Source organism: Artemia franciscana, chromosome 12, assembly GCF_032884065.1.
Source record: "Artemia franciscana chromosome 12, ASM3288406v1, whole genome shotgun sequence".
NCBI classification, from domain to species: domain Eukaryota; kingdom Metazoa; phylum Arthropoda; class Branchiopoda; order Anostraca; family Artemiidae; genus Artemia; species Artemia franciscana.
Window position 1 is genome coordinate 6,325,715 of NC_088874.1, and position 24,213 is coordinate 6,349,927.

General features: G+C 33.2%; 1 long non-coding RNA gene across 3 annotated transcripts in view; it reads right to left on the reverse strand.

Moving 5' to 3' along the window:
• The window catches only part of LOC136033618 (uncharacterized), a 36,466-nt gene that overhangs the window by 11,461 nt on the left and 792 nt on the right, over positions 1-24,213 (reverse strand). The window contains exons 1-2 of one of the 3 annotated variants that reach the window (XR_010618973.1): positions 22,623-22,764; positions 13,763-13,838 (exon numbers count right to left, since the gene is read on the reverse strand). This is a non-coding gene — a long non-coding RNA (uncharacterized LOC136033618). Of the gene's footprint in view, positions 1-13,762; positions 13,839-14,213; positions 14,254-22,622; positions 22,765-24,213 lie in introns of those variants that run through there. The other 2 variants (XR_010618975.1, XR_010618974.1) reach the window with 2 other exon arrangements.

The window sequence follows — 24,213 nt, forward strand, 5'->3', positions numbered from 1 at the left end:
TGCTTGAAAATTGATGGGTTTTTGTTAACTGTGAAATCTTATTCATTTTGTCAACCACTTCTTGATAGCTTTACCAACCTAAGTTTAGCAATTGGATGTTATTTATCGTTTTTCTTAAAACCAAACTTTTTTCTTTCAGTCAATATTTTGATAAGTAGAGGGTCGGCAGGCCAGTGATGTTGTCTTAGTTACACCCCCTTGTGGCTCAGCGTATGAACCCCCTCCATTCACAGTTCAGAAATCGTTATCCAGAATTTGCAAAAACCTAACGCCTCATGCAGCCTACCACACAGCCGAAAGACGTGGGTTGTTTTTGCAGTTGAACAAGCGCAACCAAGAAATGGGACTCAAGTGGCAGACTTTGAAAAAGCATATACTCTCTTGTGAGCTGTGCAAAACCATGTGACCCTGATTATAAGAAAAACTAACCCTATTTATAAAGGAGAAACCTTCACTTCACATACACGTTGTACGTTGCATAATGGCAAGTGATTGTTTTCAGATTGTCTTCATCTTGTCGACCACCTCTTGACAACTTTAGCAGCCTAAATTTTGCAAGTGAACGTTATTTATCGCATTTGTGAAACCAAACTTTCTTTTTTCAGTCATTATCTAAATATGTGGAAGCTGGCCCTTACCCCCTCCCTGGAAAATACCCCCATGCAAAAAATATCCTACACAACCCCCCTTGTAAAACAACTTCTTCAAAAAATGTCCCTTGGAAACCCCCTCCTCCTTTCGTGGAAAAATATCTCTGGAAAATATCCCCGACGGAAGATTCCCCCAAACACGAAATTGTGCAGCAAAAGACAAAGTACAAAACAGGTACCTCAAAATTTATATGAGATGTCCTAAGGGGTAGCAAAAAGACCAGATATCAAAAACAGTTTTGAACATGGGCTGGTTGGTCTCCAATCACTTTTGACTTGTAAAAAAAAGGGACTAGAATTCTCAAAAAAAAATGTCCATATGTTTCCCAATAACAAATGCTATCTGTAAGCAATGAACAAATTGCAAAGCTTACAGCCCTTTTGCTATGCGCCTTGTGGGGGCCCAAAGGTTGAGAGTACCCCACGCGGGGGGGTATTTTCTGGGGGGTTAAACGACAAGATCCAAGTAGAGAAGCAGAATAGTGGTGGCGTTTTAGTTGTACCCCTTTCTGGTTCATTTAATGAATCCCCTCAATTCACGGTTTGGATATACTTATTCAAAATTTGTATACACCCAAAGGCTCAAGCAGTCTTCCACGCAGCCGGAGGAAGTGGGTTGTTTTTTAGTCGTTGCGACACAAGCCGGAACTGATATTCAGGTAGCTCAGCTTGTCCTTAGTGACATCATCACTGGATATACAAAATACCACCTGAAGATCATGTCAGATGGCAGACTTAATATATATATATATATATATATATATATATATATATATATATATATATATATATATATACTCTTGTGAGCATTGTAAAACAATCTGACCCTGATTATAGAAAGGAGGAATAGTCGCTTCAGGTTGAGGTACATATTGTATAATGTTATATTATTGTTTTCAGATTAGTGATTTGCCGAGAGTTGCGAACACAAACGGCCCATGTAAAATATAAGCGTCTTCTCCTTCTTTTTTTTATCTCGAATAATTTTTATAACTGAGGAAAAATCATGCATATAATTTTCCTGAATATTTTTTTTTAGATCTAGTTTTTGCATACTAAAGTCATCATCGTTTGAAGAGATGAAAAAACTAAAATAGTAATTTTAAAGCGTAAGAAAGTTGCCAATCTGATGGACGGTTTTAAAAGGCAAAATACAAATCCAATTTAAGCCTTTTAATTACTTGTGTGCGTTTTGTATTCGTGTTTTTTTTTTTTTCTTTTTTCTTTTTTTGGTTAGTATCCAGCTATCCTAATCGAACCACTGTGGTACTGCGGTTGGCTTTGCTTAGCTAGAAAGGTGGTTGCTGATCTCCCTACAAAGCCTAAATGTGACAGGTACCTTCTATGTTCTCTAGCCCCCCCCCCCCTTTCAACAGCTTTTTCTTAGAGCTGGATAATTACAAAAGGGTATGCTCTCTATCAAGTTGATGTTTATTGTAACATCATTAAAGGAAGTAATTCGTTCAATGTTTGGATTCTTCTCTTACTGAAAATAAAAGCTCTAACTCCTTTACTACGGAATTGCTTTTATCATTGTAGTTTTGTTATACAAAATTTGAAGTTTCTACGTAGTTGGTCGAAATGGGAGGACCAAAAACTGATAATTAGATGTACCTAAACGACATATGAAATTACGTTAACATTATTTGTTTTTATGTAAGGTACCTACCCTAAATGTACTGTAACAACTAAATTGTTTGTATAATTGCCAAATTGCTCCTTACTACCCGGGATCCTGGAAGTAAAATTATTCCAAATTTAGACGCTTAAGTACAGGGTAAGGACACGAAAGTCTGTAAAATTTTGACAGTTTTCAAGATATAAATGATTTTTTCAAATAGGATAATTCTCCTGAGAAATAATTAGGATCTTTTATGGCGAATGACCACCCCATTATTTTACAAACCGAAGCCAGCAGGGCATCTGTTGTTTCAAATACAGTCCGGTGATAGTATATTATAGTTCGTACTATAAAAATTCATGGGCTTGAAGGTGAAAAACTTTTAAAGTTTAAGTTGTTTTGTAGGTTAAGTTATTCCTGTTTTTCAAGGAATATCTCCTATTCAAACCATTTTTTTTATGTAACAACTCTGTCATTTTTGAAATACAAGTATCATCATAACATTTAGAACAAATTGACAACGGGATGCCCCGTGAAGTTAAAGCACAACGGACAGTGAAAATTGAATCTGGTAGCTTAAGTTGGTTAAGAGAGAACTTATGCAAACCATATATATTTTAAGCAATTAGGAAAAATTTGGGTGAAATTCTAGTTAATTGACTTCTTGCTATCTCAGAAGGGGTTTACTCAGAAAGGGTCAAAAAGGTTAGGAAAATGAAACTTTCAGGGATGAATCTACAGGGATGAATAAAGTATGTCCTGGGAAGATATTTTGAAGCAACTACCTCCACTCCTTCTCCCTCTAGAGGCCCTTGATCTTTGATGACCTTTAAAAATATGTGTGTTATAAAAGTGAAACCTTGCAAAATAGATCCTCTGCTTAATTGAAGTACAACAAAATTGTATTCAGCTTCATAATTTTGCTCAATTCCATTTTATAAGATTTTAAAGATATGCAAATACATTTACTAAATTTTGAAGAAGAAAAAAACATTGATATGGCTCAGAATTCTAATCAAATAACAGGAATTGTGTTTTCAGAACTAAAGGCAGAGAAAAAGCAACTAGTAACTGAAAATCAAGGTAAAATGTTATTTTATCAAAATTTCAATAGGTCATGTAAGGCAAATTTCAGGGCCCTCTAGAGGGAAAAGGAGTGGAGGTGGGTACTTTGAAATACCTTCCCGGGACATACTTTAGTCTGTAGACCCATCCCTGAAAGTTTCATTTTCCTAACCTAAACCCTTTCCTATATAGCAAGAAATCAATTAACTAGAATTTTACCAAAATTTGGAATTCAATTTTAGTTAAATGATCCCTATACAGTTCGTAGTTTTTGGTATTGAAAAAAAGAAACTTGGGTGAAAATCAGTAAATAATAAGCTGAAAAGGTGCTTACATGTTATAGCGACCACTTTGTTGTTTTTGATCTGGGTGAAACCGGTTTCCCTGTCTGCATGTGGAGATAATTATCGTAATTTCAGTCAGATAAACTACAATGCAGGTATATTTTATACCTGCAATATATTTATACCAGGTATATTTTATATTTATGTATAGAGTTGGCTAGGTTCGGTTAATATAATACGTTCTGGGTGACCCGCTTTCCGTAATTCTCTGTTGTAATTTTCATAATATTGTCACTAAAGTATTATGTTTTCATGATATTTCGGTATGTTTCATTAGGATTAACCTAACTTCGCTTCTTATATGTGGTCGCTGTAATACGTAAGTACCGGTGAAACAAATGGCACCAAAAAGTTTAAGAAGGCTTAATTTTACTTCGAATGAGTAGTTCTATTCGAGAATCAATAGAATCTTAGTGTTTGAATTTTTAAGGAAGACAACTTTGTCAAATTTAAGTAATCAGTTTTGCTGATTTGTTTTCATTATTCAACGTGGCAACACTGATGAAAATATTCTATTGGCCTGAAAACTTCACAGCAAAAGAAATATTTTAGAAAATTGCAGTTTTCAGACATGATTTGAAGGACCCAGCAGGCAAAAATATTTTAATTTTGGTGTTTTTGTCAATTTAAGGTGAGGGTCACATCCTTTTTTTGTTTGGCTGTAATTTTCAAAATTGAAATTTACAACAATATTTTCATAATTTTTTTGTAATGAAAAATCAAAATAATCAGCTTCAACACTTCTTCCATAAATTTGAAGTCTCTTTAATCAAAAATGCTGAATCTGATCTAAAAACAGTGGCGTAATTTCGTCAAAATCGTAAGGGGAAGGAGGGAATTGGAGCCAGTTTTCCCAAGTCAAATGGAAATGACAATAGAAATTGAAAAATAAGCCATATAGTACCATAAAGTCAAACGTATACTCTTTCCCTCAACTCTTCTTTTTAAAACAGTAAAAAAACTTTGGCGTAAAGAGCGGGGCGTTGATGAGGAAGCAGCCCCTTTCATATACGAAGTAATTGTGTTGCCGAGCAACACTACTGCTTTCGTAGTTTTTTTTTGTTTTTTTGTTGTTTTTTTTTCACCGTGATCAGCGACCTGTAGCTCCGAAGTGGTAAGAGTTAAAAATTTGAGATTTTTCAGAGGGAAGGGAAACGTGAAACAGAGTAAAAAAGTTCCAAAGAAGTTCCTAAAATTTCTAACAGTTTTCCATAAAAAAAAATAAAACCGTTTTTTTCTTAGAAACTCTGCGTTCGATGTTTGGCGTCAAGTTAAGACGACCCTAGCTTCGGAAATAAACTTGTTAGAAATACAGTTATGCTGAACTCATGTAGAACTTTCATTTGTCTCTTCGAGAACCGGAGCACAAAATTCCGTAGCTCTTACAGATTTCCCGGAAATAATTCCGGAAAAGTCCATCTCGTTTCGATTTTTTTTTGGAATTTTCTCAAATTTTCTATTTTGATATTTCTTATAATTTTATCGAGTAGTGCTATGAAAAGTATGCAAGAAGAAGTGAAGTGTTCTATATACCAAGTTGCTTCGTTCTCTAAGAAATAATTTCCGAAGTTTCGACGTTCTAGAGGTAACTTCTGTTCTGGACCAGCTAGAATTTTTTTTCCAACGCGGTTCGACAGGTCTCGATCTCCTAACAACTGGGGCTTACAATAGTTTCTCCGAAATAAAATTCCTTCTTTGGGTTTTTCTATTTGGAAGTTTTGTCATGCCCTCGGGGCAATTTAAATTTTTTGGTGAATTTGGTTTGTTTTATATTTTCCTAGCTTAGACCATCAAAAGTTAAGCAAAAAACTATAAGACGTTATTTCCGTATCTCTTTCAGATTTCCCGGAAATAATTCCCGAAATGTGCGTCTCGAAACATAATACTTCGAATTGGCGTCAAGTTAAGACGGCCCTAGTTTCGGAAGTAAACGTTTTAGAGATAAAATAATTATGAACTCATATAGAACTTTTATTGATGTTTTCGAGAACTGAAGCATGAAATTCCGTAGCTCTTACAGATTTCCCGGAAATAATTCCGGAAAAGTCAATCTCGTTCCGATTTTTTGAAATTTTCTTAAATTTTCGATTTTGATGTCTATTTTATTTTTATAACGTGAAATGGATTAAAAAGTTCCTCAGAAAGTGTGTAAAAATTCCTAATAGTTTTCCAGATAAAAAATAAAAACCGTTTTTTTATCGCGTATCATTTCCAATACACTCCAGAAGTACCAGTACGAGTTGTCGGATCTCAATCAAACTTCACAGAAAGTAAGTCTGACGGGCCTAGTTATCCTTTTGGAGTCCAAACTTGACCTTATCTCTGTGGGCGGAGGGGGGTCCAGTTATATGATATCGACATTAGTTGAACAGCGGTATTTTAGTTGTTACCGTTATAACTGTAATGAATTGAATTAAGTGTGATTTTTGATGTCATGGCCATAAAATTTGATTTCTAGTTTCAATTATTTAAAGAAATTCTGGTTTATCTTGAAATTGTAATTGTCTATCGTATAAATATTCAGAATTGTCAACTGTGTTATTGTGTTATTCTCGTTTATTTCTGGACCAGCTAAACATTTTACCAAACTCAGTTTAGTAGGAGCTCGAAATAAAACCATATCAAAGATGCTTCAAGATAACAATCGAAGCCGCATTAGAAAAATGTCCTCTGAAGGACATAATGGAGACTGTTGCTCCGCAACTGTGTCCCGTAGGGCACAGTTGCACGTGTTGCTCCGCAACTGTGCCCTAAGGAACTGGGCACAGTTGCTGCAACACTTCCCGTTGCACAGGCAACGGAGGTCTAGTTTCTGTTCGTTTTAAGTTTTAATGTCGCTCCTTACTTTCAGTTAAAAAAAATTGTTTTTTTTATTTAATTTCTGAAAGTTTTTGAATCAATGCATGTTTTTATTTTGGCTTTCCGCAGAGGAATAATTAAAACAAAATTTGCATATTTATTTTTTTGGCTAAATGGCTTTCTCATAGTTTTGATCGAATGATTTCGAGAAAAAAGGAGCGGGGGAGGAAGCCTAATTGCCCTCCGATTTCTTAGTTACTTGAAAAGGCAACTAGAGCTTTTAATTTTTTATGAATGTTTTTATTAGTGAGAGATATACATAACTTATAAATTAGCTTACGTAACAAACTTTTGTATTCTCATGTTTTATTACATATATGAGGGGGTTCACCCCCTCGTCAGTACCTCGCTCTTTACACTAAAGCTTAAATTTTGTCCCAATTCATTAAAATGACACCTGAATCACAAAAGTCGTAGAATAAATAGTTGGAATTACTAAAAATACTTTAGCGTAAAGAGCGAGGTATTAGGAGGAGGTGAGCCCCTCATATGCGTAATAATTTCTGTTCGTTTTAAGTTTTAATGCTGTTCCTTACTTCCAGTTGAAAAGACGTCTTCATATTCATTTGTTCATTGTTTTTTTTAAATAATGCTAGAAAATCCTGTGCTGCCTTCATGGAAATTTTCTTCCCTACGACATATTCCTCGATGGAAAGTCCCCCAACATATCCCTCTCTTCTCAACCCCTCCCCAAATCAAAAAAATTCCCCCTGAAAACGTCTGTACACTTCCCAGTAACCATTACTATATGTAAGCACTGGTCAAAGTTTGTAACTTGTAGCCCCTCCCACGGAAACTGTGGGGGAGTAAGTCGTCCCCAAAGACATAGTAATAGGATTTTTTAACTACGCTGAATAAAAGGGCTATCTCAGAATTTTGATCCGTTGACCTTTGGAAAATAATTAGCGTGGGAGGGGGCCTAGGTGCCCTCCAATTTTTTGGTCACTTAAAAAGGGCACTATAACTTTTCATTTCCGTTAGAATGAGCCCTTTCGCAAACATTCTAGGACCACTTGGTCGATACGATCACCCCTGAAAAAAAAAAAAAAACAACAAACAAACAAACAAATAAACACGCATCCGTGATCTGCCTTCTGGCAAAAAATACAAAATTCCACATTTTTGTAGATAGGAGCTTGAAACCTCTACAATAGGGTTCTCTGATACGCTGAATATGATGGTATGATTTTAGTTAAGATTCTATTACTTTTAGGGGGTGTTTCCCCTATTTTCTTAGATAAGGCAAATTTTCTCAGGCTCGTAACTTTTAATAGGTAAGACTAAACTTGATGAAACTTATATATCTAAAATCAGCATTAAAATGCGATTCTTTTGATGTAGCTATTTATATCAAAGTACCATTTTTTAGAGTTTTGGTTACTATTGAGCAGGGTCGCTCTTTACTACAGTTCGTTACCACGAACTATTTGATGACATTGTCATATTTGCTTGGTTTAGATTAGCGATTTATTTTTAGTCCTTGTTCATGATTTATTATTAGGCTTAGTTTGCGTTTGACCCTCAAAAGCCTAGAAGTAAGAAGGGTTCCTGAGAATATTTGACGCCACGCCTCCTCCCAAATTCTACACATTGAAAGTTAACTGATATATATATATACTAGCTGTTGGGGTGGCCCGTACACCTAGTTGGTGGGGGCGCTTCGCGCCCCCCCCCCAAGCCCCCCCGCGCGCGTAAGTCGTTACGCGCCATAATAGTTACGCGCCATTGTAGTTGTGTCCCTATGTCCCACCTGTGAATATAGATAGATATATATATATATATATATATAAAACTTGCGAATATACAACATTCTTTGCTGTCCCATTGTCTTTGCATATAAATAGATTGTCAGGTTTACCGACTCTTGAACATGCAACATATAATGGTCCATGGGAAAACAATCTGTATTCAGATCTATACCTCATGATTCTAATGATTGCCCTTGAGCTTTGTTGATGGTGATTGCTAATCGACCATTCCCTGTCCCGGTGTCCCGGTCGTCATTTATATCCCCCTGTTTCCCCCGGTGTCCCCGTTGTAGTTGTGTCCCTGTGTCCCGGTCGTCATTTATATTCCCTGTGTCCCGGTCGTCATTTGTATCCCGGTGTCCCGGTCTGTATATACATTCGTTTTTTAGTTTTGTTTTTCTCCTTTATTTTTTTCCTTTTTTTTTCTTTTTTAGTTTATTTAGATTTTTAGATTTTTTAGTTTTTTTATTAGTTTTTAGTTTTTTTTCTTTTTAGTTTTTTTGTAGTTTTTACCTTCTTTTTAGTTTTGTTAATTTTTTTTTTTACTTATGTCCTGGTCGTCATTTATACTCCCTGTGTCCCGGTGCTTTGTTGATTGCTAATCGAACATTCCTTTTGTCCTGGTCGCTTTCTCTTTGAGTGTCGTCATTTATTTTTTTCTTTTTTAGTTCTTTTAGTTTTTACCTTTTTTAGTTTTTTTTAGTTTTATAGATGAAAATTTTTTTTAGTTTTTTCCTTTTTTTCTTTTTAGTTTTTTATTGGTTTTTACCTTTATTTTAGCTTATTTTTCAGTTTTTTCCTTTTTTTTAGTTTTTTTTTATTTTTTATTTTTTTTAGTTTTTTACCTTTTTTTAGTTTTTTTAGTTTTTTTAGTTTTTTAGCTTTTTTACTTTTTTTTATTAGTTTTTAGTTTTTTTTGTAGTTTTTGCCTTTTTTTAGTTTTTTCAGTTTTTTTTTTTAGTTTTTTATTGGTTTTTACCTTTATTTTAGCTTATTTTTCAGTTTTTTCCTTTTTTTTAGTTTTTTTTTAGTTTTTAGTTTTTTTAGTTTTTTACCTTTTTTTAGTTTTTTTAGTTTTTTTAGTTTTTTAGCTTTTTTATTTTTTTTATTAGTTTTTAGTTTTTTTTTGTAGTTTTTGCCTTTTTTTAGTTCTTTTAGTTTTTTAGCTTTTTTATTAGTTTTTAGTTTTTTTTGTAGTTTTTGCCTTTTTTTAGTTTTTTTCTTTTTAGTTTTTTTGTAGTTTTTACCTTCTTTTTAGTTTTGTTAGTTTTTTTTTTTTACTTATGTCCTGGTCGTCATTTATACTCCCTGTGTCCCGGTGCTTTGTTGATTGCTAATCGAACATTCCTTTTGTCCTGGTCGCTTTCTCTTTGAGTGTCGTCATTTATTTTTTTCTTTTTTAGTTCTTTTAGTTTTTACCTTTTTTAGTTTTTTTTAGTTTTTTAGATGAAAATTTTTTTTAGTTTTTTCCTTTTTTTCTTTTTAGTTTTTTATTGGTTTTTACCTTTATTTTAGCTTATTTTTCAGTTTTTTCCTTTTTTTTATTTTTTTTTTATTTTTTATTTTTTTTAGTTTTTTACCTTTTTTTAGTTTTTTTAGTTTTTTTAGTTTTTTAGCTTTTTTACTTTTTTTTATTAGTTTTTAGTTTTTTTTGTAGTTTTTGCCTTTTTTTAGTTTTCTCAGTTTTTTTTTTAGTTTTTTATTGGTTTTTACCTTTATTTTAGCTTATTTTTCAGTTTTTTCCTTTTTTTTAGTTTTTTTTAGTTTTTAGTTTTTTTTAGTTTTTTACCTTTTTTTAGTTTTTTTAGTTTTTTTAGTTTTTTAGCTTTTTTATTTTTTTTATTAGTTTTTAGTTTTTTTTGTAGTTTTTGCCTTTTTTTAGTTTTTTCAGTTTTCAGTTTTGTCACCTGATCCAGTTTTTTCAGGTGACGTCACCTGATCCATCCACAGATCCACACACAGACAACTTATTTTTATATATATAGATATATATATATATATATATATATATATATATATATATATATATATATATATATATATATATATATATATATATATATATATATATATATATATATATATATATATATGTATATATATATATATATATATGGATACTAGCTGTTGGTGGGGCGCTTTGCGCCCCCCAAGCCCCCCCACGCGCGTAAGTCGTTACGCGCCATATTAGTTACGCGCCATTATAGTTGTGTCCTTGTGTCCCACCTGTGAATAGATATATCTATCTATATATATAAAAATAAGTTGTCTGTGTGTGGATCTGTGGATCTGTGGATCAGGTGACGTCATGTTTCGGCTGACGTCATGAAATTAGTTGCCATCATTTTTGTTATGACGATGCTTAGTATATTGTAAAACACATTAATTTGGTTAATAATATACCATTTAAAACACCAAAATGAACATGCTGGAGTAGTCACTCGGTGAGAGAGGGTGTCAGAACGGAGAATGAAGGTCCCAGGTTCAAATCCTGGTTAGGCTAAAAAAGGTAAAAAACTAAAAACTAAACAAAAAACTGAAAAAACTAAAAAAAGGCACAAACTACAAAAAAAACTAAAAACTAATAAAAAAAAAATAAAAAAGCTAAAAAACTAAAAAAAACTAAAAAAAGGTAAAAAAATAAAAAAACTAAAAACTAAAAAAAAAAACTAAAAAAAAGGAAAAAACTGAAAAATAGAAGAGAAAAAGAAAACTAATAAAATTAAGAATAAAAATAAAAAAAAATAAAAAAGATAAAAACTAAAAAAAAAGTAAAAAGAAAAAACGAAAAAAAACTAAAAAAGCTAAAAAAAAAAAGGTAAAAACCAATAAAAAACTAAAAAGAAAAAAAGGAAAAAAACTAAAAAAAAATTTCATCTAAAAAACTAAAAAAAACTAAAAAAAGGTAAGAACTAAAAAAGAAAAAAATAAATGACGACACTCAAAGAGAAAGCGACCGGGACAAAAGGAATGTTCGATTAGCAATCAACAAAGCACTGGGACACAGGGAGTATAAATGACGACCAGGACATAAGTAAAAAAAAAAACTAAAAAAACTAAAAAGAAGGTAAAAACTACGAAAAAAACTAAAAAGAAAAAAAAAACAAAAACTAATAAAAAAACTAAAAATCTAAAAATCTAAATAAACTAAAAAAGAAAAAAAATAAAAAAGGAAAAAAATAAAGGAGAAAAACAAAACTAAAAAACGAATGTATATACAGACCGGAACACCGGGATACAAATGACGACCGGGACACAGGGAATATAAATGACCATACATAAGCCATAATGACCAGGACATAAGTAAAAAATATAAATGGCGACCGGGACACAGGGACACAACTACAACGGGGACGCCGAGGGGCACAGGGGGATATAAATGACGATCAGGACACCGGGACAGGGAATGGTCGATTAGCAATCACCATCAACAAAGCTCAAGGGCAATCATTAGAATCATGAGGTATAGATCTGAATACGGATTGTTTTCCCATGGACCATTATATGTTGCATGTTCAAGAGTCGGTAAACCTGACAATCTATTTATATGCACAGACAATGGGACAGCAAAGAATGTTGTATATTCGCAAGTTTTACGTAGTTAAAAACATATATCTAATATATCTATCTATATTCACAGGTGGGACATAGGGACACAACTACAATGGCGCGTAACTAATATGGCGCGTAACGACTTACGCGCGCGGGGGGGCTTGGGGGGGGGCGCGAAGCGCCCCCACCAACTAGGTGTTGGGGTGGCGCGAAGCGCCACCCCAACAGCTAGTATATATATATATATATATATATATATATATATATATATATATGGATATATATATATATATATATATATATATATATATATATATATATATATCTATATATATAAAAATAAGTTGTCTGTGTGTGGATCTGTGGATGGATCAGGTGACGTCATGTTTGTTCGCATATGACGTCTGAATTATTTCACACTAATACAAAAGAAGAAAAAAACTAAAAAAGGTAAAAACTACAAAAAAAAACTAAAAAGAAAAAAAAACTAAAAAAGCTAAAAAACTAAAAAAAAACTAAAAAAAGGTAAAAATCTAATAACTAAAAAAAAACTAAAAAAAATAAAAAAAAGGCAAAAACTACAAAAAAAATAAAAACTATATATATAAAAATAAGTTGTCTGTGTGTGGATCTGTGGATGGATCAGGTGACGTCATGTTTGTTCGCATATGACGTCTGAATTATTTCACACTAATACAAAAGAAGAAAAAAACTAAAAAAGGTAAAAACTACAAAAAAAACTAAAAAGAAAAAAAAACTAAAAAAGCTAAAAAACTAAAAAAAACTAAAAAAAGGTAAAAATCTAATAACTAAAAAAAACTGAAAAAATTAAAAAAAGGCAAAAACTACAAAAAAAATAAAAACTAATAAAAAAACTAAAAAAGCTAAAAAACTAAAAAAACTATAAAAAAAAACTAAAAAAAGGTAAAAAACTAAAAAAAACTAAAACTAAAAAAGAAAAAAACTAAAAAAAAGGAAAAAACTGAAAAATAAAAGAGAAAAAGAAAACTAATAAAATATGAATAAATATATATAAAAATAAGTTGTTTGTGGGTTATGTCTGTCTGTCTGTCTGTCGAGTGACGTCGTGTTTGTCCGCATATGACGTCTGAATTATTTCACACTAATACAAAAGAAGAAAAAAAACTAAAAAAGGTAAAAACTACAAAAAAAACTAAAAAGAAAAAAACTAAAAAAGCTAAAAAACCTCAGCTAAACCTCAAAAAGCTAAACCTCAGGCATGCAATTGAAGCCCGGCATTGAAATTTTTGAAATTGACTCAACTATTTAGGGTGTCAAGAAATCGAGATTTTACGAACCCAACTATTTTTTTAAGATCCTCGAAAAGGTCATTTTTCAAGATCCAATCCTACAGTTATAAATAAGAGAAAAAATCCCAACAGATTGTCTAAAAGGCTTTTGTGGCAATTAATTGACTATTGAGTGAAGAATTCCATGATTAAAAATAAAATGGAACAAGTAAAAAAGGTTTGAAAGAGGTAAATTTGCTATAATAGTTCATATAATAAAAACGTTTTTGTCAAATCTATCACTAAAATATCTGGAGGTAAAAACAAAGTTTTAATTTCCTCAAGAAACAAACAAAGCAGGGGCAAGCGTAGGAGGGGGCCCCTCGAAATCCAGGATTTTTCGGAATTTTAGGGTACTTCTTATTTAGATAATCAAACAAAATTGTAATTCTTCCCCCTCCACTTCATTCTTTTAATTCGATGTCGTTCACTTCCAGCTTATAGTTCAGAGATTAAAAGAAGAAAAATAGGCAATTATATTACAGTCAGGTTCACCAGAAAATTTTATTAAAAGGTAATTATGATGACGATAAAAGAACAAAGGATATCATATTTTTCTTGTATGGAATTTTCCACAAGCATGAAATAACACAGCAGAAAATAAAAAGATTACCGTTATTAAGGAGAAAGATCGGATCGATGACATTTTCTGGCCAGTGAAGAATAGCTGCCGGTCCCTTGATTTTCTTCTTTGCAAAAAGAAATAAAAACATGAAAAAATCTTAGTTGTAAACAAGGGGATTTCAATGCTGCTTACAGACTACACTCAGATGAGCTTATCAAAGACTACAGGCCATAAAAATAATAAAAAAAAAATTTTGATACGTATAACACTCCAAGCAAACACTTTAATAGCACCATGATCTATTGATTTTATTTAGAGTCTTATAAACAAGTGCAAATATCTATTTAGTTATCTAAGAATTTGCTTACGAAGATACGCCTTAAATTATCAGATTTACATGATTCAGTCTATTATTCCTTAAGTCTGGAAGGCTTGCAAAAATGGGGAAAAGTGTTCAGGTCATCGTCGAGATAATTTCACAGAAAACGAACATATCTACCTTTCAAACTGCTCTCATTGCTCCTGTGCTTGCCAACTGGTTAGGAACCAGTTGGTAACTAACTGGCAGGAATCTAGCCGCCTACTTTTTCTTGGCTTCGATCAGTGATCTGTTTTAGGGTAGTGACAAGAATAGGAATTGTATTTTTTTTTAATTCAGTGAAAAATTTTGCACCGCTGACTCTGTAAGCAGTTCACCCAAAGCTGAAGCAAGCGTTGTATATTTTGACCTGATAAATGTAGCTCTCAGGCTACAAACATATTCTGACCCGAATTGACTGCAACAGTTTTATGCCATATTCGCCTCATTTGATGAAGCTCACCGATGAGATTCATTCAAGTCTCAGATTCGTGAAGTAGCCTGGCCAATTTTTGGATCCCTAGTGGTCGGAATGTATCTTGTTATTATTATTTTTTCAAACAAATTAAAATTAGTTTCTAAGACAAACAGTAAAAAATATTTTTCTTAAAATTAATCGGGGTTTTATTGATTTAGAAATCTCTGCTTCCTCTTTATATGTAAAAATAAATTCATTTGTGTTGCCTTCCAGTGGAACTGTTTACTTCACTGTATCTTATGGCTTAAGATATGAGTTTGCACCTGGCCTAGAGCTTGACCCCTGACTCAGGTCGACCCACGAGTCATCTCAACTTATCGAGGCTGAGCAGTGACTTCCCCTAAATTCTCTTGAATTTAGCATGAAAAATGGACACTAAATGATGTTATATAAGGGCTTACAGTCACACCAATTTCAAATGGTGTGCTTTCACAAATTTCAAGTATGTGCTAGTCTGCCAAAAAAGATAGATTACCATTGAAAGGGTGTTTTTAATTATTTTCATTTTACACGAATGAATTACCTTTTTTTTACTTCACTTGATGTAACTGCCCTGGTTGAACCTCCCTGAAGAAAGGATCCTAGGACTGTTTTATAAATATTTTAGTTTTAATGGTCGTATTTTAATATACTTTTCTATATTTTAAAATATTCTAATACTTTACAATTTTTCATATTTATATTTTATCCTTGGATATAGGATCGAAACATTCATTTAGGTTTAAAGTTTCGCTGTCTTAAGAAAAAATTCCCTGTTGTTTCTACTTGTTGTTTGTATTTAAGAAATTCTTGACGGTCTCTTTCCGCCGTTCGATCAGGGTTGCCAACTTTTTGTTTCATGAATATGTCCTCTGGGTGTTTGAAAATGTGTCATTTTTAGCTAAAATGTGTCAATCTTGAAATCTCAAAAACATAGGAATAGTTTTTACCAGTTTTCTTGTTGGCCAAAAGAGGCTTTATAAACCTCATTCATAGCAGCCAGTTAGCATCAAATATAATGAAAACGAAAAAAAAATGTAAAAAACATTCATATAAAATGACTTAGTGTTAAAGCACGAAGCTTATATAAACATGCAAATTCCTTATTTTTGAGAAAATTCTTTACTAAGTACATTTCTGGCAAAACTGGGATGCTCATAAAAAAAAAAAAAAAAAAAAGTCGAGAAATAGCCATACTTTGGTGAAGTGACATTTTTTTTTCCAAAATATATTTGTGGTTGAGAAACGTTCCGTTTTATTTCACAAATCTACAAAATGTGTCCGTTTTCACCCTTTTATGTCTCGAATTTCTAAAATGTGGCATTTTTTGCCTTTTTATTTGATCGTGTGCTGGCACACAGGAATGTGTCCTTTTGACATAAAATACGTCTAGTTGGCAACCCTGCCTCGGATACAGGACTGAAAAGAAAGCCACGTGGTAATTGTGTCAAGAGAATGTCTTCCAGCTGCTGTCTCGGGTAGTGACCCCCATATTCAAAGGACGTTGATTGTTAGCAGAAGTGATTCACATCCAATTAAATGACCCCAAATTTATTGCCAGTCATGAAACAATATAAAAACATGTCGATTGGGATGAAGAACGAAGATTTCAATCTTTAGGCTGAATTTTTGCATGACGAATTGTTCACATCGTCATTTTACAATTTGTTCATTTCAAACTCCAAGGGATATCCATTGGCAAGAAATAAAGGAGGCAAAATGCATCTAATTAAAACAAAAAAAACAAGTCATCCCTTATTAAATCATAATCACACCTTAAATCAAATGTACATACATGGGAGATAGAGGAAATCCCTTTTGTAAGCTGGGTTGAAGATATAAGAGATTTTGTAGAAAGGTATTTCGAAAACCTTTGAAGTGCCAAACGGTACCAAGCGGAATGAAAATGAAATCTGAATGAATAAAAGTTTTAAAAACAATAACGCTATATGCAGTTACGCCGGGCACCGAATTAAAAAAAGATATAAACGTGACCAAAAATAAGCTAGAAATAAATACTACTAATGTGCTTAAGAAGAGGTCGATTTCATTTGAAGATGTAGTTGTATTTCGGAATCAGTAGATTGTCAATGTTTTGATTTTTGTTGACGAATAACGTCTTCAAATTTGACTAGTTGGTTTTATTTGGTTGTTTTCTCGGTTCAGCATTGTCGCAATGACTAAAACCTGATGCTGCCCTAAAAACTTCGAATTATTGAAAAACCAAAACAACTTAGTGAATCTTGGGTTTCAGTTATCAATAGATATAAGATGGGTCCAGGGGCATTTTTTCATGTGCTTTGGTACATAGGCATCAATAAATTTTAGGCTTAAAAAAATATACTTTTTAAGTGGAGCCATCTTCCAACGGAAATAAAACGGCTTTAAAGAAAAGGTAATATGTACTGAAAATTTATCTATTTAACAAAAAACAGAGAATCCATCAATGACAGTCAAACGCTTAGTTTTTAGAGAATAGCCAGGACTTTAGCTTGGAAGGAGTCTAACCATCTTGAGAGCAGGGGGTGGGGGTACCAGCGAATAGCATCTTTAGCCTTTTTATCTCTTTGCCTTTATAGAATGCTTCTTAATGGATTGTACCATTTCAAAACGGGGTCCGGCAGATCAAAACCCTCCTCCTGGCTACATAACTACATAACTACATAGGCTACATATAGGCTACATAACTACTATGACCGAAACTTGAAAGGGGGAAAACCTGCTTTTTGTAAGCTTGTGTATTGTCCTTCTCATACCCTACTTTGAATTAGTGGCTAGGGGTGGGGTGCAGAACCCACAAAAGTCGGCACAATGTAAGTAAAATATAAAAAATAATATAGGTAAGAAATTTTGAAAGTTTAACAGTTCAAAATGGGGATGAAACATTTTAATCGACAGTGAACAGATATAAAAACCTTTAACTGGATATTTCGAACACATATACAGCGTTCATCATCAGCAGTAAAACAAAAAGACATTAATAAAAACAAACAAAATTTATACCTAATAAACTAATTACATATATTTTATTGTTCTTATTTTTTTCAATGCAACAGCGGAAGCGAATCTCCTTGATCTTTTCGGTTCCGGTTCATTACCGCGTTCATTATGGGGTAACGAAATTTACCCCATATTTCAGGAGGCGGGGGCAACTCGAAGCTAATCTACACATATCCCATGGTAATTGCGTTCTTTCTTGATTACTCTCTATTTTCATTTAATTAATCTGGTTTTGAATTTTGATAAATAACCCTTCTTAAGTACAAGCTCCCCACTCAAATAATGATTCCTTGCATCTGTGTGAGCGGAGACATTAGAGTAGTGAATGAGGCAACAAATAACATAAGGGCTAACCGTACCACTCTTGTCAGCAAATTTCTCCTAGGAAACTACTCCTACTATGATAACTTCCACCACAACCATCCCAAGCAAAAATAATCACATAATGACTGTTGCCACCGTGATTACTCTTAGTCATGGTAGTCATCTTGGTCATGGATCCAATCACAGCCTCTCCTCCGCTGATTAATCTTTCAAGGCCACTTTGGCACAAACTAAGATTTTAGCATATGACTGAAGGGTGCTAATTAGTGAGTATGAACGGTGCAAAACTAAAGACCCCCTAAAAAGGGTGCACTTTGCACCTAATAAATGGGTCTTAGTTTTTAATTGGCCATAGCCAATCATTTGAATTAATGAGACTAAAATGCAAGAATTGGAGGATGGTGCATCTAAAACTTAAAATGGGTCTTAATTGTTCAATTTTTAGGTTTTAGTGTCGGGGAAAGGGGTGCAATGTATTAAGGAGCCGAGTCTCGCATCCAAACTTAGTTTAGCTGTTGAGTTCATTTGTTTTCGTCTAGTAGATTAAGAGGAGAAAGAATACATAAATTAGAAATGGGGCGTATTTTTCTCCTTAAAATGAGTTTCCATTGCTTAATGGCACAGAGTAAAACACAAAAGAATATACAGTATTATTTCTTTTAAGGAAAACTTAAATCCATCCACTTTGAAGGCATATCCATTATTTTTTTCAAACAGTTCGTGGTAACGAACTGTAGTAAGGAGCGACCCGGTTCAATAGTAAACGAAACTCTAAAAAACGGGATTTTGATGCTAAAATATACATCAAAAGAATCAGATTTTCATGTTGATTTTAAATATATAAGTTTCATCAAATTTAGTCTTTGTCATCAAAAGTTACGAGCCTGGAAAAATTTGCCTTATTTTAGAAAATAGGGGAAAACACCCCCTAAAAGTCACAGAATCTTAACGAAAATCCTATCTACAAAAATGTGGAATTTCGTATTTTTTGCCAGAAGACAAATCACGGGTGCGTATTTATTTGTTTGTTTTTTGTTTTTTTTCCCCAGGGGTTATCGTATCGACCAAGTGGTCCTAGAATGTCGCAAGAGGGCTCATTCTAACGGAAATGAAAAGTTCTAGTGCGCTTTTTAAGTGACCAAAAAAATTGGAGGGCACCTACACCCCCTCCCACGCTCATTTTTTCTCCAAAGTCAACAGATCAAAATTTTGAGATAGCCATTTTGTTCCGCATAGTCAAAAATCATAATAACTATGTCTTTGGGAATGACTTACTCCCCCACAGTCCCTGGGGGAGGGGCTGCAAGTTACAAACTTCGACCAGTGTTTACATATAATAATGGTTATTGGCATGTGTACAGTCGTTTTCAGGGGATTTTTTTTTGGTTTTGGGGGTGAGGTTGACGGGGGCTATGTGAGAGTATCTTTCCTTGGAGAAATATGTCATGAGGGAACAGAAATTCAATGAAAAGGGTGCAAAATTTTCTAAAATTACTATAAAAAACAATGAAAAAATAAACATGGAAAGGTTTTTTCAATTGAAAGTAAAGAGTAGCATTGAAACTTAAAACGAACATAGATTATTACGCATATGAGGGGTTCTAAAAATACTTTAGCATAAAGAGTTAGGTATTTAGGAGGAGATAAATACCTCGCTCTTTATGCTATAGTATTTTTAGTAATTTCAACTATTTATTCTACGGCCTTTCTGATTCAGGGGTCATTCTTAAAGAAAGGGAAAAAACTTACGATTTAGTGTAAAGAACGAGGTATTAACGAGGGTACAAACCCCCTCATATACATAATAAAAATTAAAGAATATAAAAGTTTGTTACGTAAGTTAATTCTTAAGTTACGTATATTTTTTACTAATAAAAAAATTCGTTAAAAATTAAAATTTATAGTTGCCTTTTTATGTAACCGAAAAAAATTGCATGGCAACTAGGCCTCCTTCCCCATCCCTTATTTCTCAAAATCGTCTGATCAAAACTAAGAGAAAGCCATTTAACCAAAAAAGGAATTAATATGCAAATTTCATTTTAATAATTTATGTGTGGAGAGCCAAAATCAAACATGCATTAATTCAAAAACGTTCAGAAATTACATAAAAGAACTAGTTTTTTTAACTGAAAGTAAGGAGCGACATTAAAACTTAAAACGAACAGAAATTACTCCGTATATGAAATGGGTTTTCCCCTCCGCAATCCCTCGCTCTTTACGCTAAAGTTTGACTCTTTGCCACAATTCTGCTTTTTAAAACAATTAAAAGCTTTTGCGTAAAGAGCGAGGGATTGTGGAGGGGACAACCCATTTCACATACGGAGTAATTTCTGTTCGTTTTAAGTTTTAATGTCGCTCCTTACTTTCATTTAAAAAAATTAGTTTTTTTTAATGTAATGTCACACTAGAAACGATACGAAATGACAGACATTCAATCGTATTGGGAGCAAATGCTTAATTTTTTTTATCTCCTTTACGAGGTCGTGCTCATAATCAAACAGTTTGTGGAACGAACTGTAGTAAGGAGCGACCCGGTTCAATAGTAACCGAAACTTTAAAAAACAAAATTTTAATACCAATAGTTACATCAAAAGAATCATATTTTAATTCTGATTTTTATAAGTATAGTCTTATCAAGTTTAGTCTTACCCATCAAAAGTTACGAGCCTGAGAAAATTTGCCTTATTTTAGAAAATACGGGAAAACACCCCCTAAAAGTCATGGAATCTTAACGAAAATCCCATCATCTTCAGCGTATCAGAGAACCCTTCTGTAGAAGTTTCAAGTTCCTATCTACAAAAATGTGGAATTTTGCATTTTTTGTGCCAGAAGACAGATCACGGATGCTTGTTTATTTATTTATTTGTTTTTTTTTTCCCAGGGGTGATCGTATCGACCCAGTAGTCCTAGAACATCGCAAGAGGGCTCAATCTAACGGGAACTGAAAGTTCTAGTGTTCTTAAGTTCTAGTTTCCCACGCACATTTTTCACCAAAGTAACTGGATCAAAATTTTGAGATAGCCATTCTGTTGAGCTTAGTATAAAACTCAATAACTATGTCTTTGGGGACGACTTCATCCCCCACAGTTCCCTGGGGAGGGGCTGCAAGTTAAAAGCTTTGACCATTGTTTACATACAGTAATGGTTATTATGAAGTATACAGACGTTTTCAGGGGGACTTTTTTGCGTTGGGGTGGGGGTGGGTTGGGGGAGGTGGTTACATGGGTGGATCTTTCCATGAAGGAATTTATCATGAGGGAAGAGAATTTCCATAAAGGGGTGCAGGATTCTCTAGTATTATTTAAAAAAAAAATTTTAACCTGGAAGTAACGAGCAGCATTAAAACTTGAAACGAACTGAAAATATTACGTATATAAGAGGGTTCGCCTCCTCCACAATACCTTGCTATTTATGCTAAAGTATTTATAGTAATTCCAACTATTTATTCTACGGCCTTTGTGATTCAGGGGTCATTCACAAAGAATTGGTACAAAATTGAAGGTCTAGTGTAAAGAGCGAGGTATTGATGAGGGGGCGAACCCCCTGAGATACGTAATAAAAATACACAAATATAGAGGTTCATTACGTAAGTTAATTCGCAAGTTATGTATATTTATTACCAACAAAACGTTTGTTAAAAAAATAAAAATTCTAATTGCATTTTTATGTAACCACCAATTGGAGGGGAAAAAAACCTCTTCCCCCACGCCTTTGTCTTATCAAAATCTTCAGATCAAGACTATGAAAAAGCTATTTAGCAAAAAAATTAAAGTGCAATTTTTGTTTTAATTATTCATGTGCGGTGAGCCAAAATCAAAACATGCATTAACTCGAAAACGTCCAGAAATTAAATAAAAAAAAGTTTTTTTTTAACTGCAAGTAAGAAGCAACATTAAAGCTTAAAACGAACAGAAATTGTTTCGTATATGAAACGGGTTGTCCCCTCCTCAACGCCTCGCTCTTTACGCTAAAGTTTTTATTGTTTGAAAAAGTAGAGTTGTGACAAAGAGTCAAAATTTAGCGTAAAGAGTGAGGCGTTGAGGAGGGGAAAACCCCTTTGATATGCGAAGTAATTTCTGTTCGTTTTAAGTTTTAATGTCGTTCCTTACTTGCAGTTAAAAAAAACTTGTTATTTTTTATTTAATTTGTTTAAAGGCATCACATAAATAAGTTGTGAAACAATTGACATAACTATAAACTACCATTCTGGAAAAAAAAAACAAGAAAAAGTGAAGCCAGCGTCTAACGTAAATGAAACGCGGCAAGCATTTTTTTTTTTTTTTTTTTTGCCTAATTGAGATTCCTGACCTCCATTTTAACATGCTTTCCAGTTGTTCTTGTGGTATTCTCACTGAAATAAAGTTTTTATTTATGCATTTCAGCTAAAAAAAATGCCCTCGTCTGGATTTTTAAAATATATGTTGTCCCCTCCCAAAAATTTTAGTCAACTGACGTCACTGAGTGCCTTTATCCCAGCGCAATGGAAGGAGAACCTTTCATATAATAAAAGAAAAAAAGTGACAGAAATCCTGCAGTGTCGCCCAAAAAAAACATGAGATTTATTCCGGTTCCTAAACATCCACATATTTTAACAACTTATTATCTTTTTTTACCATTAAAAGACTGTGTTTATGCGAGCTTTTATATTGCTTCACTTGGAGGCTTAATCTATATGCAAAGTTTCTTCTCGTTAGAATGTTTGTATCATGTTTGTATCTAAAAGGCAGGCAAAAACTTAAAACTCTGTATATGAATAATGGGCTTCTCACCTCTTGGCATTACAAACGGATTCTTAGATTTCGTTCAAGCAATTATTTTCTGGTTCTGTTCTTTGAAATATTTGAAATCCCTTGTAAGCCTAATAAAATGAATCATGCAATGGAATTCACGTTAGTAACAACCTGAAATACTTAAGAGCCTTGTCCTGCAGTGAGCTAGAACAAGAATTGAGGGTTGACAAATTACGTTGATTCTTAAGGTATATGCTCTCTCTGAAACAAGCAATTTTGTGACAAGCCTGCAGCTACAATCTGCCGCAAAATGAAAAGATAATTATATCATTACATTCATTAGCCTCAGATTTGTTCGTTCACCGAGACAGAATTATTATATTTTTTTGTCTTTTTCTTAAAGAAAGGATCAAAACTTGCGTAAAAAATAGGGCAATTGTCCTTTTTTCAACGATTTACAACCAATTTTCAACGTATTTTTAATCAAAAATCCACACGTACCAGATTTTTTAATTTGATTTGGTAGATGGATAGAACAGAATCTCAGCTATGGAGCAATGCTAAAATTGTCCTCTCCTGATGTTTATTAAAACTTTAAAAAAGCAGGACATTAACATACCAAACTAGTAGAAGGAACCTGTCTATAAAGTCTTGCATAGAATTTCAGAACGTTATAAGCTCAATGATCTGCTTTCTAGTGGCCGGCTTCAAATAAGAATAAAATCATATCCTTGGAAGCAACTATTATTTTTCCCCATGTGAAACCATATGTAACCATATCAATCCAACGAGAGTCATAAATAGTTGAAAAAAGATTGAGAGTTTGGTATAATCTGCAATATCTTTTCAGTTGACCATTATCATCACTGTTAATAAGGGTTCGGTTTTGAGATGTTCACATCCGTCATAGAAACATGCATCGCTTAACCCAATGTTTGGGGAGTTGAAAGAATAGAAGATTTGTATGTGCAATAAATGTTGTTTTATTTCATAAACTAAATAATAGAACATGTTTTTTTTTAAACTGAAAGCAAGGAGAAACATTAAAACTTAAAACGAATAGAAATTATTCCGTATATGAAAGTGGCTATCCCTTCCTCGACGTCTCACTCTTTACGCTAAAGTTTGACTCTTTGTAACTACTCTACTTAAAAAAAAACTTTAGCATAAAGAGCGAGGCATTGAGGAGGGATAGCCCATTTCGTATACGGAATAATTTCTGTTCGTTTTAATTTTTAATATCACTCCTTACTTTCAGTTCAAAAAACTTGTTTTTTTATTTAATTTCTGAATGTTTTTTAACTACTGCAGGTTTGAATTTGGCTCACCGTACATGGAAATTTAAAACACAATTTGCCTATTAATTTTGGCAGATTTTTTCCTTATATAAAAGGTTGCCCCCTCCTCAATACTTTGCTCTTTACGCTGTAGCTGTTAGCACTTAAAAAAATAACTTCCTATTCTAATCAAACGCCCCCCTTGTTTCAGTAGATGCTGCTAAAAAATTGGAACAAACATTTAAGCTTTAGCGTAAAGAGCAAGATTAGCGTAAAGGATTTTGGGACATTCAGAAAAGACCATTTTCTTTGGAATCTAGTCAATCTTGAGCCATAGCTCAGTTTGAAAAACT